Below are 17667 nucleotides of genomic sequence, written 5' to 3'. Positions count from 1 at the left end.
ACGCCACAGCCTCGGAGGCTGTGCTTTAGAGCCGGGAGCTGCAACTATAAAACCCACCTGCCGGAGCCTGGGCCCTGCAGCAAGGAAAGCCGCTGCAGAGAGAGGCCTGCACGCTGCCGCGGGAGGAGCCCCGCGCTCCACGCTGGAGAAAAACCCGGGCGGCACCGAAGACCCAGCACAGCCAAAAATAAACAGAAAAACAAAAGTATCAAAAAAATCAGGTGAAGAAAATTAGGCCATCTTCCCTCCCAAGCAGGAATGGATGCCAGAAAACACCGAATCAGTGAGTGACAAACGTGGACAGCTCCATCGTCGAGGGTGGCCTCTCTGCGAGACTGGGGCCCCTGCCACAGACCCTTCCCCAGCCTCCCCCACCCCACACCTAGGCACAAGCCTCCCCCCAGGGCGAGAAGAGCTAGGCTCAGAATAGCTCAGAAACTTACAATCGGTTTCAACATTTCCAGGAGCAGATAAAACAGAACTAGCATTAAAGAAATGAAGCTTGCCAAACAGGTAGTGGGGAAATAAAGTATTTACGCCCAAACAAAATAAAAAGTGGTTCAGAGCTGCACCTGTGGCACAGAGATGGCACGGGCTGGCTTCCCTACTACGGGGCACGAAAGCAGCGCTGGCCTCTGCCAGCACTTTAATGATGAAATCAAACTAAAACGGGAGTAGAAAACACCAGACTTTATTGGAGACTGAGCTAGGGTGGCGGACACTTGCCTGTGATACGTGGTGTGTCCATCTGATTACGTGCCGCCGCCTTGGATCTAAAACGCACTGAAATGATCAAATGCTGTCTTTGAAATGAACCCTCTCTATTTTCAGCGACTAAAAAATGCCTCTTTCTGAACCAATAAGCCCATCGTTTGATGGATTTATAAGGGACAACTGTCCCAAGTCAAGCATCTCAGATCACCAGGCAGAAGTGTGTGGAGAAAACACAGTAGCTGCTGACAGCCTGGTTCCCGGTCTCGTTTTCAGCGACAGGTGCCCTGAATCTCAGGGTCCCGCTGCGGGCTCCAGGGTCCCGGTGGGCCTGAGGCTCTGTGCAGGGGCTGTGGACCCCGGTATGGCACTCACTTCCATGTTTCTAAGCAACAAACATTCCTCCAAAGATTAGGAGCCATTGGATATGTGGACTGTTCGATGATTTCCCAGATCTTAACCATCAAATAATTAGAAAAACTGCAAAGCTGGCAGATTTTTGCAGAGAACCACCCCCCAAATCCACTTAACTTAGAAACGAAAAGAGATGGTTCAAAACCCTGAAGATTCTCATGAGCAAATTCCTTTTTGTTTTGTTTTACATTTTTAAAACAATAGAGGGCAGGAGTTTCAAACTGATTTCAAAACCCTCTGTGTACGTCTCTCCCTCATCCTGGAATATCTCCTGGTCATTCGTACTTTTCCGAGGGACTTTGTAAAGCCCCGTTAGCAGGGTCAGTCCCTTGGCCGTTTATAACATTAAGAGGCTCTATTTTATAGGGTTTTGTAAATAATAACAACTGCATTATTTAAGCATATGCTTCTTAGTTTTAATTTGCAACACATTTTGCTTTTCTTGTCTCAGATTTAGGAAAGTTGTCGGAGCTATTTTAACCCATCTTGAAAGATAGATAGACAGATAATAGATGGATGGATAGATACAGATGATAAACAGAGGACAGATGGATTAAGAAATAAGCAGAGCTGAGGGCCCTCACAGCAGAATTCCTATAGTTAAAGGACGTAGGGTTTGCAGAGTTTAGTGCACAGCCGTCATAATGAGTTGAATAAAGAATTAATGTAAGTGTATGCTGGGTGCCAGTCCTTTGGCCCCCTGATGCAAAGAGCTGACTCACTGGGGAAGACCCTGAGGCTGGGAAAGATTGGGGGCAGGAGGAGAAGGGGACGACAGAGGATGAGATGGTTGGTGGCATCACCGACTCGATGAACATGGGTTTGAGTAAGCTCTGGGAGTTGGTGATGGACAGGGAGGCCTGGTGTGCTCCAGTCCGTGGGGTTGCAAAGAGTCGGACACGACTGAGTGACTGAAAAATGTCCTGGGTGCCAGAACTGGGGCCCTCTGAGCCGCCTCCACCCCACTCTTTGGGGAGACACTGTGGTCTCCCACACATTACAGGAGAAAACCCAGTGGCCCCAAGTTCTGAGACTGCCCTTGCTCGGCCAGTGCACGGAGCAGCTGAGGCTGTGGGTCCAAGCCCCTGAGCTGTGACACCTCATCTCCCCGAAAGGGGGTCTGTGCCCTGCTCTCCTCTGCCTCCCTGCCCTCTCCATCACGGTGTCCATGGGTGCTCAGGGCAGAGGGATCCTCCATCAGGCGGGCCCCTGTGTGTCCTGGACCATGAACAGGGCCCCTGACATCTGCTCAGCAGCTGCACTGGCCCCAGCTGACGGCCCTAAGGCCCCCAGTTCAGTTCAGTCACTCAGTCGTGTCCAACTCTTTGCGACCCCACGGACTGCAGCACGCCAGGCCTCCCTGTCCTTTACCAACTTCCGGAGTTTATTCAAACTCATGTCCCTAGGGTCGGTGATGCCATCCAACCATCTCATCCTCTGTCTTCCCCTTCTCCTCCTGCCTTCAATCTTTCCCAGCATCAGGGTCTTTTCCAATGAGCCAGTTCTTTGCATCAGGAGGCCAAAGGACTGGAGTTTCAGCTTTAGCATCAGTCCTTCCAATGAATTTTCAGGACTAATTTCCCTTAGGATGGACTGGTTGGACCTTGCAGTCCAGGGGCCCGCAGACCTCGCCTGACCCTGGGGGAGCCACCCGCCCCTGTGGCCATCACTGCCCCGAGAGGCCAGATGTCATCAGACGCGTGAAGAAAGTGAGGTGCGTTTCACTCTGCAGTGGCCATCCACGTGGAGCATCTAAGGTGTCCTCAGCATCCCGGGAAGAGAAAGCGTCCACCTACAACTGATCCCTGTCCTGGAGAGAACTGACCAGGGGTCAAGATCAGATCGCCTTGCCCTCCCGCCCCCGTCCGGGCTGAGTTTCCGATGAGAGTCGATGCAGGTCGGCTCTGGGCCTGATGCTCAGTGGGTGTCCGAGCCGGGCGGAGTCCCTCTGCTGTGGACGGCGAGGCAGCTTCCAGCACCGGCTGTCACAGTGTTGCCATATAAACTATGTGGAAATTTAGACACTGGAGTACCTAATAGGGTACATCAATCTTTTACAGCGAGAGAATACATAAATTATAAACAAATACGTCCTCTGGTCCTCGTCGAACAGCACGGTGATCAAAGAGACACAATGGAAGAGCATTTGCTTCTGCAGCCCGGCTCCCCCCGCTCCTCCGGGCAGGCGGCCGGGGAGCCCTGGCCTTTGTTCCCTCTGTCACACGACACTCCCCTCCTGTTGTTTTACGTAATCAATACGGGGCTGAAATCACCTGCTGCTACCTCGACCACCTCCTATTTTGTCCACTCATGAATTATGGATCCCCGCACAACATCAAGTCTACCATTTCGATTGCATTTGCTAATCATTGATCAATAATTCAGGAGTGCTCTTCTTCAAGGGCCCCTGGTTTCCTGCAGCAGATGGCAGCGAGCAGAAGTCCCTTATCGCAGAGCAGCGCCGCGGAAACAGCCCCGTGGAGTTGCTCCTCATCCTTGTCCTTCCCCCTTGGACGAGGACGAGGGCAGCGTGTGCGGTGCCGGGCATGTCCCGCTGGGCCACCCGCCCTGAGTGAGGGGACCAGTGCCATCCGCCATCCCCAGTGGGTCTGGGTGGGCGCACGAGGCAGGGACAGAGCAGCAGAAAGGGCACGTCTCTCCTCTGGGTCCGGTCCCTTGTTCCTACTCCATCCCTGAATCGCACCTCCTGGGAGAGGGACGTTTCCAGCCCACTGTGGACGTGGGGCTGGGACCCAGGCCCCTGTGTCTCCCCGCCCCACACGTGCAACCTTGCAAATCACCCTGCAAATCTGAACATTGTATCCACAGCCGACTCCCCGCAGGTGAACTTGGAACCCGGAGCTGTTTTCAGATGCGCTCTTACTGCTGCTTTGTTAAGCTCTGTTTCGATCTAGGTCTGTGTGTCTGTGTTTATGTCCCTTCAGCGAGACAACGAAATAAAAAATAACCACCCTTTTACAAACTATCCTGAAGTGTTCACTGTAAGTCACATTTATGGGGAAGAGTTCTTTTCTTTTAACCTTCCAGAGGGCGGTGAGGTCCACCCCTCTTTGGTTGGAGCTGCAGCTAAAGGACCTGCTTACTGATGGGCAGGCCCCCAGCGGGTTGGGGCTGGGTGAGCCGCAGAGCTCGGCCTGGGGCAGCACCGGAAGGTGGGAGCTGGGTGAGGACACGGGCCTAGGAAGCCTTCCCTGCAAAAGGCACATGGAGGGTCCTGGGGCTGCCCAGGTCCCACGTGGAAAGGGCAGGACAAGGGACGTGGGTCACCTCCCAAGGCCGGGCCCCGCGCCCCCAGCCCCCTTGAGCCGCAGAGAGAGGCTCTGGGCAGCCCGGGCCGGCGTGGCCGTCCACTGCCACCTGTGTTACCGTCAGCGGGAGCCCCACCTCCAGAGCTGAAAGCAGCAGCAGCGGGAGAGGGCAAGGTTTGAAGCAGCCTCCTGCACGGAGCCAGGACGCAGCAGCAGCGGTGGGGCGGGGCGGGCAGGGGAGCAGACAGGACCTCCAGACCGGGGAGAGCTGGTGGGCAGACGGGACTGTGCCACTGTGAGTCAGGATGAAGGCGGTGAGAATGGGAAGGGAAGGGGAAGGGATGGGAAAAGGAAAATGTTAACAAAAGAAATCAGGAAAGGAAACAGGTGCCCACCTCACACACGCTCACCCTTCCACACCTCACACAGTCACCCTCCCCCACCTCACACAGACTCACTTACTGCACCTCCACACACTCACCCTCCCCCCCTCACACACTCACCAGCCCCCCCCACACACACGCTCACCGTCTTCCTTCTCTTCCTGCCTCTCCTGGCCCTCGCCCCTCACCTGCCTGGTCCCCGGGGACTGTGTCTGCTGGTCAGCTGTGGTGTATGTAGCTGATTTGGGTTGAAAATAGAGAATAAATGGATTATCCCAACTGGAATCCCTTGGCAGAGGCCCTGGGGATCTGGTGCAGGTCACACGCCTCCTCAGACCCCATCTGTGCCTAGAGTAGCGGCCGCTCAGCCCCTGCCCCAGAGACGGGAGGACGAGGCGCTGGCCGGCCTGCCTGCAGAGTCTGAGCCCAGAGCGGGGCTCCGGGCGACCGGCCGCCGAGGGGGGCACCCTGACGGCAGCGGCTCCATCTCTCGCCTCCAGGTGACTCATCAAATCCCAGCTGGAGACCCCGGCCCCCGCCTCCAGCTCAGTGTTGAGAGGCTGCCCTCAGCGCAGCACGGCCATCTCTGCACAGAAGCTAAGGGAGGCCCACCTCTCCCCACGACTTCTGCAACACAAGCCGCAGACCCCCGAGGTGCCGAGCGCCGGCAGACAGCTCTGGCCGGGGAGCGGTGGCCGAGCGAGGCGCCTCCTGGGACGCGGAACCGGGGTCCCCGCGCCTCCCGGGGGCGCCCGTCTCCTCGGGCCCCTTGCCTGCTCGGGCGATGCGGCACCACCGCCTCTGAGAAACCACCCCGCGCACATGCCTCACGCCCTCCGAGAAGACTCCTGTGCAGCCGCCAGAGCTTCCCCCAGTGGCCCGGGACGTGGGGCGGCCGTGTGTGCGCTGGGCTGAGCACCCAGGGAGGAGCCACTCAGAAACCCTCACGCCCTGGGGCGCGTCGGTGCCCTCGCCCCGCACTCGCGGCCCGCTCCGGAGGAGCGCTCTGACCCCCGGGGAGGAGGGCGCACACGGGAGCGCAGAGCCCCGGCCGAGTTTCTGGGGCTCTGTCCCGTTAACAACTGTCCCCTTTACGACGGAGGCTGTGAGCCTCTCCCAGCCAAACAAGGCCTGCTTGTGAGGGGCCCACGCTCCTCACGGCCTCGAAGATTCGAGGAGGCACAGTCGGTGAGCCACGCGCGTCCTCAGCGCTCTTCTTTACACCAGACCTACAGCCTCTTAGGCATCCCCCCACCTGTCAGTCATCCCCCCGCCTGTCAGTCATCCCCCCGCCTGTCAGCCATCCCCCCACCTTTCAGTTATCCCCCCGCCTGTCAGCCATCCCCCCGGCTGTCAGTCATCCCCCCACTTGTCAGTCATTCCCCCGCCTGTCAGTCATCCCCTCACCTGTCAGTCATCCCCCCGCCTGTCACTTATCCCCCCGCCTGTCAGTCATGCCCCCGCCTGTCAGTCATGCCCCCGCCTGTCAGTCATCCCCCCACTTCTCAGTCATCCCCTCGCCTGTCAGTCATCCCCCCCGCCTGTCAGTCATCCCCTTGCCTGTCAGTCATCCCCCTGCCTGTCACTTATCCCCCCGCCTGTCAGTCATCCCCCCGCCTGTCAGTCATGCCCCCGCCTGTCAGTCATCCCCCTGCCTGTCACTTATCCCCCCGCCTGTCTGCCATCCTCCTGCCTGTCAGTCATCCCCTCGCCTGTCAGTCATCCCCCCACCTGTCAGTCATCCTCCCGCCTGTCTGTCATCCCTGCCTGTCTATCATCAACCCACCTCTCCCACATACTGATCATCTGTCTGTCTCTCTCTACCAGATTCCCTGATTCGAAATGCTATTTCCCTTTCAACATATTAATAATTCACTGTTTTCCAGTAAACTACAGGGCCACTGCTGTTACCCTGACACCTTTCAGCCTGTCACTTCCCTTTCAGTGATGGAATTCATATCGTCCATGGAAAACTCTGTCCTTTTCAAGGAGCAAAAGCTTCAGAAGACTTGCTAGGTTCTAAGGGGAGTGTCAGCCCCGCTGCAGCTGGTCCCCTAGCAACCTGCTCCTGTCTGACCACCCCCAACCTCAGGGAACCCATCTCTCCACCTTGGGACCCCATACCCCACCTTGGGGCCCCCACCCTGACCTCAGGGCCCACCCCCCACCTCGGGCCCCACCCCCCACCTCAGGACCCCATCGTGAGCTTGGACCAGCTTCCCTGAGACCAGCTTGTGGGTGAGATCACAGTAAGAGCTCCGGGCGCAGGAGGATGGTGACTGCTGCTCTGCTGCATGTCTCGGGGCACTCAGAAGACACGGCAGGAGACCTGCGCTGTTTCCTGGGGTCCCCGCAGGTTTTGGTCACACAACCCTTGCTGCTGCACAGCCTGGTGTCAGTCCCAACCACACCGTCCGTGCCCGGTCAACAGCCACCATGTGCCTCCGCGGCCACCATTCTGCTGCCTGCCCTGCTTGCAGCCCTCTGCCCTCCCAGAGTGCCTGTCACATGTCGCCTGAGCCCCAGGTCCTGTGAGTCAGGGTCCCGCCCTCTTGGCCCAGCCTGTACCTAGCCCAGCACACCTGTCTGTGCCACACCTGTGCCCGGACTCAACACCCATCAGGACCACAAAGGCCACCGCTGCGTGCTGGGAGCATCTCCATCTGCCTCCTCTGCCCTGGTCCTCCTACACGGGGAGCAGACCCCACCGACGGTGAGGGCCTTAGACATGGTGAACTATGAGCTTTCTCTTTACTTTGTTAAAATACCTGCTTTCCCCCTTCATTTCTGCTGTGTGCCCGTCTGTGTGGGGACCCGGCTCCAGGGAGACAGAAGTGCCCACCAGCCAACCCGACACCTGCCCTGGGCTCTCCCAGCCCTGGTTGCTCCTCATTTCCAGCTGGAAGCTTCAGGATGCTTTCCTGCAGCCTCATTGGCCTGACCGCCAGGCCCTGGCCCAGAGGAGGGGGGTCAGGATGGGGGGTTGGTTCTTAGGAGGCTTGAACCAAGTGTTCCGTCAGTTCAGATGGAGGGGAACCGAACGGCTTTTTTCAGCCCAATTTAACATGATTGGTTTGACTCCCCGGCCTGAGCCCTTTCCATTCCACCACGGCCCTTACGACAACAGAAGAGCGGCTGTGGGCCCCTCCAGATGTGCTCCTGGAGAAGAAAGGCGTATTTATAAGGAGACCACCACTTCTGTTCAGTTCAGTCGCTCAGTCGTGTCCGACTCTTTGCGACCCCATGGACTGCAGCACGCCAGGCCTCCCTGTCCATCAGCAACTCCTGGAACTTGCTCAAACTCGTGTCCATGGAGTCGGTGATGCCATCCAACCACCTCATCCTCTGTTGTCCCCTTCTCCTCCCGCCTTCCATCTTTCCCAGCATCAGGGTCTTTTCCAATGAGTCAGTTCTTTGCATCAGGTGGCCAAAGTATTGGAGTTTCAGCTTCCACATCAGTCCTTCCAACGAACACCCAGAACACCCACATCAATTCTTCGGCGTTCAGCTTTCTTTATAGTCCAACTCACTTTCCTTTCTCCAGGGGATCTTCCCAACCCAGAGATCAAACCCAGGTCTCCCTCATTGCCAGCTGAGCCACAAGTGAAGCCCAAGAATACCAGAGAGGGTAGCCTATCCCTTCTATAGCAGATCTTTCTGACCCAGGAATCCAACCAGGGTCTCCCGCATTGCAGGTGGATTCTTTACCAACTGAGCTATGAGGGAAGCCCTATATTATAATTGTTTGTACTAATTACACATTGACATGATAATCTTTGGAAAAAATGAGGGTTTTTTTTTAAGTTTCATCTGTTTATTTTTACTTCTCTTAGGAATGGATACTAAACAACATAAAATGATCTCGGTGGCTCACATGACGCTTTTGTTGAAAGATTCTGATCTCAGGAAGGAATCTAGATCTGAGGGTAAACAGCAGGTAAATAAACATGCGACGATCTCGGCTGGGTGGAGACTGACGGACGCCCCGCCCCTGCCCGCCCGGAGCCTGGTAGACACGTGGTCTGCTACAGGACTTGACCCCTCCCACTTTGTGCTTCCGCGTTGCTCGGCTGTGAACTGACCGAGAGGAGACGCTGGAGTCTTCCCGGGTGTTCAGAGACGTGCGCCTTTTCTGTATTCATCCTTCATTCTCCCCTTCCCCTCAGCGGGCAGTGAGGGCTGCCGCACTCCTGTCTCCAAGCCTGGGCTGGCCAGGACAAGACATGAGCGGGCTAAAATCCAGGGGGACCCCACTATGGTGGTTCATGGGGGTCTTACAGGCCAAATGCATATACCCAGATTTTCCAAAAGCAGCTACAGTTGGCTGGTAAATTAACTTGCCCTGGAGAAGGGGACGACAGAGGATGAGATGGCTGGATGGCATCACTGACTCGATGGACATGAGTCTGAGTGAACTCCGGGAGTTGGTGATGGACAGGGAGGCCTGGCGTGCTGCGATTCATGGGGTCGAAAGAGTGGGACATGACTGGGAGACTGAACTGAACTGAACTGAAATCACTTAATGATCACACACTATCAGGGTTTAACTGAAACCTTACTAGAAATGGATCAATAAAAGTGAGATATATTATCAGTGCATTAGAGACGTCAACAATAGACCTAAAGCATCTTAAAAGTATGCTTATCCTTTGATATGCCTTACCTTTTGGAAGTTTCTGAGCAGAAGAGATTAAATATAAGGCTTTCTTACACATTATTCTATCATAAAACAATCATTGTGGGCAAGGCTTCCTTCATATCCACATGCTCCTGGACAGTCACTTGGTTTTTCTTGCATGTTTTAAATAGCTGTCGTCAGCATTCTCTGTGTGCTTCTGAAGACACCTTCTAGCTCCATCTCAAGGGCAAACAGCCTTAAGCCTGTCCCACATTTATCAAAATTTACCCCCGTGTGCAGACATATGAATAAAAAGGTTAATCAAAAGATCGACTTTTACGGCAGAAGTAGGGGTCCTATAGACCGATCTTCTGTGCTTTTTTTAAAAAAAAATAACAAACTAATTGGAACACAATTCACATACCATGAAATTCACTTGTCAAGAATGTAAAACTTAATAGAGTTTTTAGTGTATTTACAGAGTTGTGCCACCATTAGCACTAATTTTAGAACATTTTCATCACCCTCAAAAGAAACTCTGTACCCCATTTCTGCTGCCCTAGCAACCACTAATCGGCTTTCTAATCTTCATGGAAAGGCAGCAGAAAGAGCGAGTTTGTGTGTGACGTTCACCTTTGGGGATCGAGTGCAGAGGCAGCAGGCGGACCTGGCTCAAGTACCAGGGGCAATTCAGAGACTGTCTTGGTCCGCCCATGCTGTCATAGCAAAACACCATGCCTGAGAGGCTGGAACAACAGACAGGCATTTGCTCACAGTTCTGGAGTCAGAAGGTCCAAGTTCAATGGGCCGGCAGGGCCAGTGTCTGACGAGAGCTCTTTCTGGCTCTCAGGCACCTGCCATCACCGTGTGCTTCCCTGAAGGACAGAAGGGAAGAGCCCTGTGCTGTCTCTTCATATAAGGGCACTAATCCCATCACGGGCTGCCCACCCTCCCAACCTCATCTGACCCTACTTACCTCCAAATACCTCATTTTCAAGCACCAAACACACATGTCGTGGCTTCAACATGCTCGAATTCTGTGGGAGCCTTCGGTGCCCCGTATCTGGTACAGTCAGTCCAGTCGCTCAGTCGTGTCCGACTCTGCATCCCCAGGGACTGCAGCACGCCAGGCTTCCCTGTCCATCACCAACCCTTGGAGCTCACTCAGACACATGTTCACCAGGTCGGTGATGCCATCCAACCATCTGTCGTCCCCTTTTCCTCCGCCTTCAATCTTTCCCAGCATCAGGGTCTTTCCCAGCGAGTCAGCTCTTTGCATCAGGTGACCAAAGTACTGGAGTTACAGCTTCAGCATCAGTCCTTCCAATGAACATTCAGGACTGAAAATACCAGGTACAAATGACTACAATGAAGCGACATTGGAGACCTTGTAGTTTCTCTGTCCGAGCTGCAGGCTGTTCTTTTAATAAACCCACGTTTCCAGGACAGCTCTGATTCTGCCAGGAGCGGGTAGTTGGGTTGGGATCTCCATTGGAGCCAAGGAGAGAAAGGAAGCCTGAAGGCCCCAGGGCGGCCCTGCTGCTGAGTGACAGGGGCGTGGTGGGCGGCACCTGCTGGGCGGTGCAGAAGCAGAAGGGAAGGGAGGACGTCTGCCTTTATGGAAATGCACATGGAGGGCGTGGTTCCAAACACAGCGCCACGTGCTTCTAAGTGGCCCCTTGCTCCTCTGCTGTGGACCCTGCCCTGGGCACTAACTGTGGACTGGCGACACAGCACCCAGGGCCTTGCTTCACGGCTGCCACACAGAGCACCACACTGCTCAAACAGCGGGCTCTGTCAAAGGTGCTGGCACAGAATTAAAAACAGAGCCTCAGAAAACCCAAGAGCAGTAGCGCCTCATCCACACCATGGACTCGAGGGTCAAGAGAAAGCAACGGTAAACTCCACGTGTGCTGAGAAGAAGGGGCCCCGAAACATGCACGCTGATGGTGGATGTGCAGAACAATGCGGCCACCAGGAGTGTGTTATAAAAGCACCACCGCTGCTGCCCAGCAATCCCAGCTCAGGGTCTGCCCAGGAGAAGTGGAAGCCTCGCTGTGTGGGTGCTCGTAGCAGCATTGTCTGTGAGCTCCCCGAAGAGGAAAGGGTGCCCAGAGTGGAGGAGCGGTCTGTCCACAGCTGTCGTGAGACACGCCTGGGCCGTGGGAAGGAAAGAGCGCTGGTGCACGTGGCACCATGCAGGGTCTTAAAACCAATTTGCTAAGTGAGAGAAGACCCCAAAGGCTCACAGAACAATGCCATGGGTACAAAAACTAGGAATGTAAACTAGGGCAGAAGGCAGATTAGTGCTCCATGGGGCTGGCTTTGGGGGGGTCAGCGACAGTGAGCAGGAGGAGGCGACTGGGGGTGATGGAAACATTCTGTGTAGCGGTGGTGGTGGTCGCAAACCGAATGCGATTATGAACATTCATGCAACTGTGGGCTTCCCGGGAGGTGCAGATGGTAAAGAACCCCTCTGCCAGCGCAGGAGACAGGAGAGACGTGGGTTTCCCTGGGTGGGGAAGAGCCCCTGGAGGAGCCCACGGCAGCCCAGTCCTTCCTGTTGCCTGGAGAATCCCGTGGACAGAGGAGCCTGGTGTGGTACAGTCCCTGGGGTCACTGAAGAGACAGCATCCACACACACGCGTGCAACTGTCCTCAATTAACACTCAAATAATGCCAGCACAGTGTAACCTGGCATGACTAAAGTAAGCTCAAGGAAATAAGTAAACCTGAAAAGGACGTCTCAGAGGCAAAGGAATCTGTGTTGTCACACAATAGAAATGCTGCTTCTACCGCAGTTAATTTGATTAGAAACCCCTCCACGTTCACGGTTTCCAACACCCTAGGATCCTGACAACAACTGTGGCAGGCCCCCTGGGAAAATCCACCCAGGACACCACCTTTGCCTGCCCAGAACTCAGCCAGACCACGCACTGTTCATCCCTGCCCCTGGGCGCAGGGACACGGCGGTGGGAAGGGTGGCCGTCTGGGGTAGAATCAGCCTGTCCAGTTGTACTGCAGGAATGTGCTGTGGGGAGTCAGTCCTCAGACGGGGGCTGTGCACAGTCTGCCCCTGAGCTCAGATGAGAACAGCTGCATAGAAGCACCTACAGCAAGCACGCCTGTGGATCTGAAGCCCCCAGACCCGACGCTTCTGCAACCAGTGAGCCTCCAGCGAAGCTGTGCCGTCACCTGGCTGACACTCTGCCCCGGGGGACTCCTGGAGGCCAGAAGAGATGGGTGGACAGCGGCCACTCTCCAACCAGGCAGAGTCTCCTTGGCACCCATGTGGGTCAAAGAGAAGGCCGGTTTTTCCCTCCAGGTACTGAGGCCTCTCTCTGGAATCCATTTGACACTTCCTCTTTATAAACACTGACTCATTGGAAAAGACCCTGATGCTGGGAAAGGCTGAAGGCGGGAGGAGAAGGGGACGACAGAGGGTGAGATGGTTGGATGGCATCACTGACTAGATGGACATGAGCCTGAGTAAGCTCCAGGAGTTGGTGATGGACAGGGAGGCTTGGCGTGCTGCGGTCCATGGGGTCGCAAAGAGTCAGACACGACTGAGCTACTGAACTGAACACTTGTATTAGAGTGAAAGAGAAGTGCAAGGTCATGACCTCTAAAGGCATTTAAAAGGTCTGTGTTATGTGGAGGCCTCATTATTTTGCATTACTGGCCCATCTGATTGCAGACAGCTGCTACTTCCCCAGCAGCACTACAGTCTCTAAGTCCGTAGAGGCCACCGGTGCCCAGGGCGGATGGACCTTCCAAGCACCAAGCATGAAGGGGCGCCTGCGCTCCTCTGCAACCCCTCCTCACCCCAAGGGGGTGATCTCTCCTCCTCAGCTTTTCAGTAGCTCCTGAGATCCCGTTCCCAGCACAGGGCTGGTCTGAAGCTCCGGTGGCTGCCGGGTGCCCCTGCCTCGACTCAGGTGAGCGGTAACCATGCTCACCCCCTCTCCCTGCTCCCCTCTGCGGGGCTGGGCTTCTCCCCTTTCCTACCACTCATCTCGACTGAAATGACAGCCTTGCGGCTTTGCTTCTTCCTCCATCTCTTCTCTTGGTTTCCCGTTTTACTCACCTGCTTGCACACCCAGTACACTCAGAAGACAGAAAGTTCAGCTTCCATCTTCTCTGTTCACTGTCTATCTCAGCGCTCTACACAATTATGCGCTTAATAATGTCTCCTGATGCTGACGGCCAGGTCGGCGACAATAGTACCTAATGTTCTCCCGAGAGAAGCCGTGGTCTTTGAGGGCTGGGCTTTCTGCAATCAAATGATGAAATGGAAAACCAAGCTGTTTATATTGTTGGTGAACTGCAAGGCGAGTAGTTTAATGAAGAGGAAGCTGATTAATGGTGAGCCGGACAAAGGTCTGCGTTCCTCCTGCCTCATGTTCATCTCTAGTTCAGAGGAGTTTGATTCTGCCCAGATCACATTAGTTCTACGCTCCCCTAATTGCAAATCCTGAATAACAGTTCATTTATAAATTAGTAAGAAACACAATGTTCCCCAAAAGCGGTTTTACATTAACATTCAGTTGTTAATAAAAGGAAGCTAATCTCACCCCTGTTGAACTTTACCCTTTGCCTGCAATATCCGTTTCTGATCATTGTACCACACAGCCCTTTCTTGCGTGCATCAGGAAATCCGCCTCTACAACAGAGGACTAGAGGCTCGAGGTGGGTCGACTCCAGCTGGGGCCTGGTGAAAACAGGGAGACAGGCATAACGGGGGCCACATCTGAATTCCATGCGACCTGTCTGAAGACTGTCCTAGTCCCCAGGGTGACAACATCAGGGAACCTCTGAGCAGGGGCTTGAGCCATGTGGGAGCCAGGGTGCTGTTTAACCAGGAGCCAGTTCAGAGCAGGAGTTAAGTACAGGCTGGACCTTAGGGCAACAATCCGATTGCATGTTCTGAGTGTGTCAGGTAAAAGTTGGGTCCAGGGCCCCAAGTTTGTCCATCTGTCCATCCTTCCTTCCATCCATCCAAATCCTTTCTTTCCACCTTCCATCCATCCTTCCATCCACCCATCCATCCTTCTGTCCACCCACCACTCATTCCACAAATGCAGCCGGCACACTTCCTGTGCACCTCATGCTGTCCAAGGCTTGGAGACACAACCCAGCCATGGCCGAGAGAATCCATGACCCCTTGGCTCCTGGGACTCACGTCCAGGGGAGAGACACAGCCCCAGAGTGAAAGAGCCTAGAAAGTTCTGGGGTCCGTTTGCTACGAACTGCAGCTGCCCAGGGCTCAGGAGGGAAGGACAGAGCAAGGCGGGCCATGCACAGCCCTTGATCATGCGGCCCACCTGAAACACGCCAGGAGGGAGCTGATGCCTCCATTCCCTCCCACCACCCTCCCTGTCCTTCACCAGGGCTTCGGCTAGCTGCACCCGTGGATGATGGAGCGACACCGGGTTCTGACATCATGGCGGCTGCTCCCCGTGAGGTACGCCTCTCCTGCATGGCCCCAACCCCATCACAGCCGGATCCGGGGATCCTGTTCTCAGCCCCTCTGCAGCCACGTGGACAAGGGGGAGGGGAGGGTGGGGTCCACGTGGCCGGCCACTGCATGGCTGCTGAGGGTGCCTTCCCCTGCACCCCGGCACCCCATGGGGGGTGGGTAAATAACCCAGGGTGGGGTGGGGGGATGAAGCCGCAGCCCTGCAGTCCGGGGCAGGAGACCTGTCTTGGACACCGCTGAGCTGCCGATCCTTCCCTGACCCACCGTTCCCTCATCCTCAGGACTAAGCGGGCGTCACTCCCAAGTGCGTGGTGTAGACGGAAGGCTGTGCTCCCCGCCGAGGGCCCAGTGCTGGGAGTAGGACAGGGTGAGCACGGATGGCGCTCCCCAGTTTCCTCCAAGAAACGCATCCTCCTCCTCATTCCACAGGGAGGAGGGCTTCTCTGGAGCTTCGCCTGAAGTCGGGACGAAACCCTTCTTTAGGGTCAACATCATTAAAGGTGGCACTAATCACCTCCTTTGTGCTACGCACGTTATCAAGCCAGGGCAGCATGGGGTCACCCCTCGGAAGGTGAGGGGACTCTCAGAGAGTCCCCCAGAGGTCAAGAGCAGGCTTCTCCTATGAAGCCCTATTTCCTGCACAGAGAGCCTTCTCCGGGGTGTCTCCCATTTCCCCAGATCGACCTCAGGGTGAAGACTTGCATCAAACCCCCCAGAACAGCCTATTGTGGATCTGGCATGCAAGGGGGAGAGGAATCAGAACGTCAGTCTCTAATTAAAACTCATCAAGGAGAAATTAAATCTCCTCTTTAATGATGCCATTTGTTGTCATGGATACTAAGGGGGAATAAACACACTAATGAAAATGTATGGGGGAACTTTACAGGCGGTGAGAGCAGACTTCAAGAGCGCCAGCTCGTGCAGTGTCTGCACCACAACTGGGTTAGAAGGGCCCCACTTTATTCTGAATATGGGCTCCAGTAATTTCCAGGGAAACAAGGAATAAATGGTCCAGAACTTATCTTTTGAATTAAATTTGTTAAAGAAAGTTTTGTTTCGTTTTGTTTAAATTTCTGAAGCCGCCATAAAGAGGTTTGCAGTACGGTGCAAACAAAACCCATGAGGTTTCTATGCTTCAGAGTTCTTCCAGTGTGAGGACTCCTAAAGATGGGTCTGGGTGGGGCACAGGAGTCCTGCGTGTCACCAAGCCCTCGATTTACACGTCAATTCTGAGCTTTAAATCCTCTAGGTTACCTCACTGGAGGAGCCTCAAACGGCTTCCCGAAGAATTAAGTTAATTGGGTTTGGTGTAAGGTTGGTGTCCTTCTGGCTGGAAACTTTCCCAGGCCTTCCTGGGTGCTGGTGGCCACCAGCCTCCCAGGTCACCCTGTTAGCCCAGACTTTAATTAGCTCTGGCGTCCTCTTCACGATGATAAATGCAGAGATGATAAATGGAAATGCAAATGACCGTGAAGTGGCTCAGCCATCAGCCAGAGCATCATTAATGCCTCCCCACTGCTGAATCGATCACTGTCAGGCAACGCCTGCGTGCGGCGGGGCACATGGCTGTCGGCCAGGACGCCTTCCAGGGCCCCGGCAGGCCGGGCTTCGTAGGGTTTTCCTCCCCATATGCTCTGATTCATCTTTTGCTGAATATTTGTTTGGCAACCAGAGTTCCAATATATCTCCAGCTGAGATGATAACTATTTTGGGTCAATAAGCAAATAGCTAATTTAGAGCAAAATAAATACCAATAGGAAATCATTCTCCCACCATCAAGATCTGAAAGAAAGTCAATGGAATGAATCTATCTGGCCATTTTCAAAACTGAAAGGGCTACTTTGAAGCTGTCTAGAATGTCGGCTCAAAAGAGAAAATGGTGATCTACAAGCCCACCTTGAAGGATTTTTTTTTTTCCCCAAGATCTTGAAGGACAAAATATTTTTCTGCCCACAGTTGCAGGGTTGTTCCCTCCAGGAAACTGGTTGGTTCACAAGGATGAGGCATCCCTTCTTTCACTAGAAACCCAGCATGATGCCTCTGTGACATACCTCGCTGACGGCCCAGCCTATCTCTCGGGACAGCTGAAGGGCACCCCTTGTATTTGCACAGAGTTGGCCTCATCTACAACTGCAGCAATGGGCACGGGGCTTTCTTTAGCCTTTTTTAAACTGCCACAGAGACACACTATTCAAGGGAATCTCAACATGGCGGGACAGTAGTGAATCCTGTCCCTGCCTCCTTTCCTGCGTGCCCCCTGCCTGCCCCCCAAACCCCTCTCACCACCTTCTAACCCCGCAAACTCCCCTCCTCCCTCCACTCGGCCTGAGCATCTCTGCGAAGACCCAGCCGCCAGCTGGCCAGATCATGTGATGCCCAGCCAAGGTCCTCAGGGCCAGCGTTCCGAAGAATCATGTGTTGGCGCCATCTTTGGCCCCATGTTACCTGCAAACTTCATTCCCACTCAAGCCAAAGAGGGCTTGAGTTTGGGCCACAGTATCCAAGATTTGAGACATCCGTGCCTGGGGAGGGAGGCGTGCCTGAGCTCAGGAGCTCACAGCACAGTCTCATCTGCAGTGGAGACACTCACAAGGTCCTCTTGCTTCAGCACACACGCTCAGCGGGGTGAAGTCAGAAAGGAGACCAACAAGCTCTTGGTTTTCTCTCCAGGTCTGCCGCTTATAACCCTGTTCCCCTCTTCAAGACCAGCGCCTCCATCACCCGAGGTCTCACCGTGGAAGCCTGAGAGCAGAGCCCACAGGGCCTCCCGCTCCGGCGTCCATCCACGCGAGT

General features: G+C 54.8%; 1 long non-coding RNA gene across 1 annotated transcript; it reads right to left on the bottom strand.

Annotated features, from left to right (window-relative positions):
- Window positions 1–8569: 8569 nt before the first annotated feature.
- Window positions 8570–13850, bottom strand: LOC138421540 (uncharacterized). The gene is made up of 3 exons (XR_011249532.1): window positions 13483–13850; window positions 10372–10735; window positions 8570–10270 (listed from the first exon to the last, which is right to left on the bottom strand). It is a non-coding gene; the product is annotated as an uncharacterized lncRNA (long non-coding RNA).
- Between the last annotated feature and the right edge of the window lie 3817 nt (window positions 13851–17667).

Source organism: Ovis canadensis, chromosome 16 (assembly GCF_042477335.2).
Source record: "Ovis canadensis isolate MfBH-ARS-UI-01 breed Bighorn chromosome 16, ARS-UI_OviCan_v2, whole genome shotgun sequence".
NCBI classification, from domain to species: domain Eukaryota; kingdom Metazoa; phylum Chordata; class Mammalia; order Artiodactyla; family Bovidae; genus Ovis; species Ovis canadensis.
This window is presented reverse-complemented; position numbering and strand designations above follow the sequence as displayed.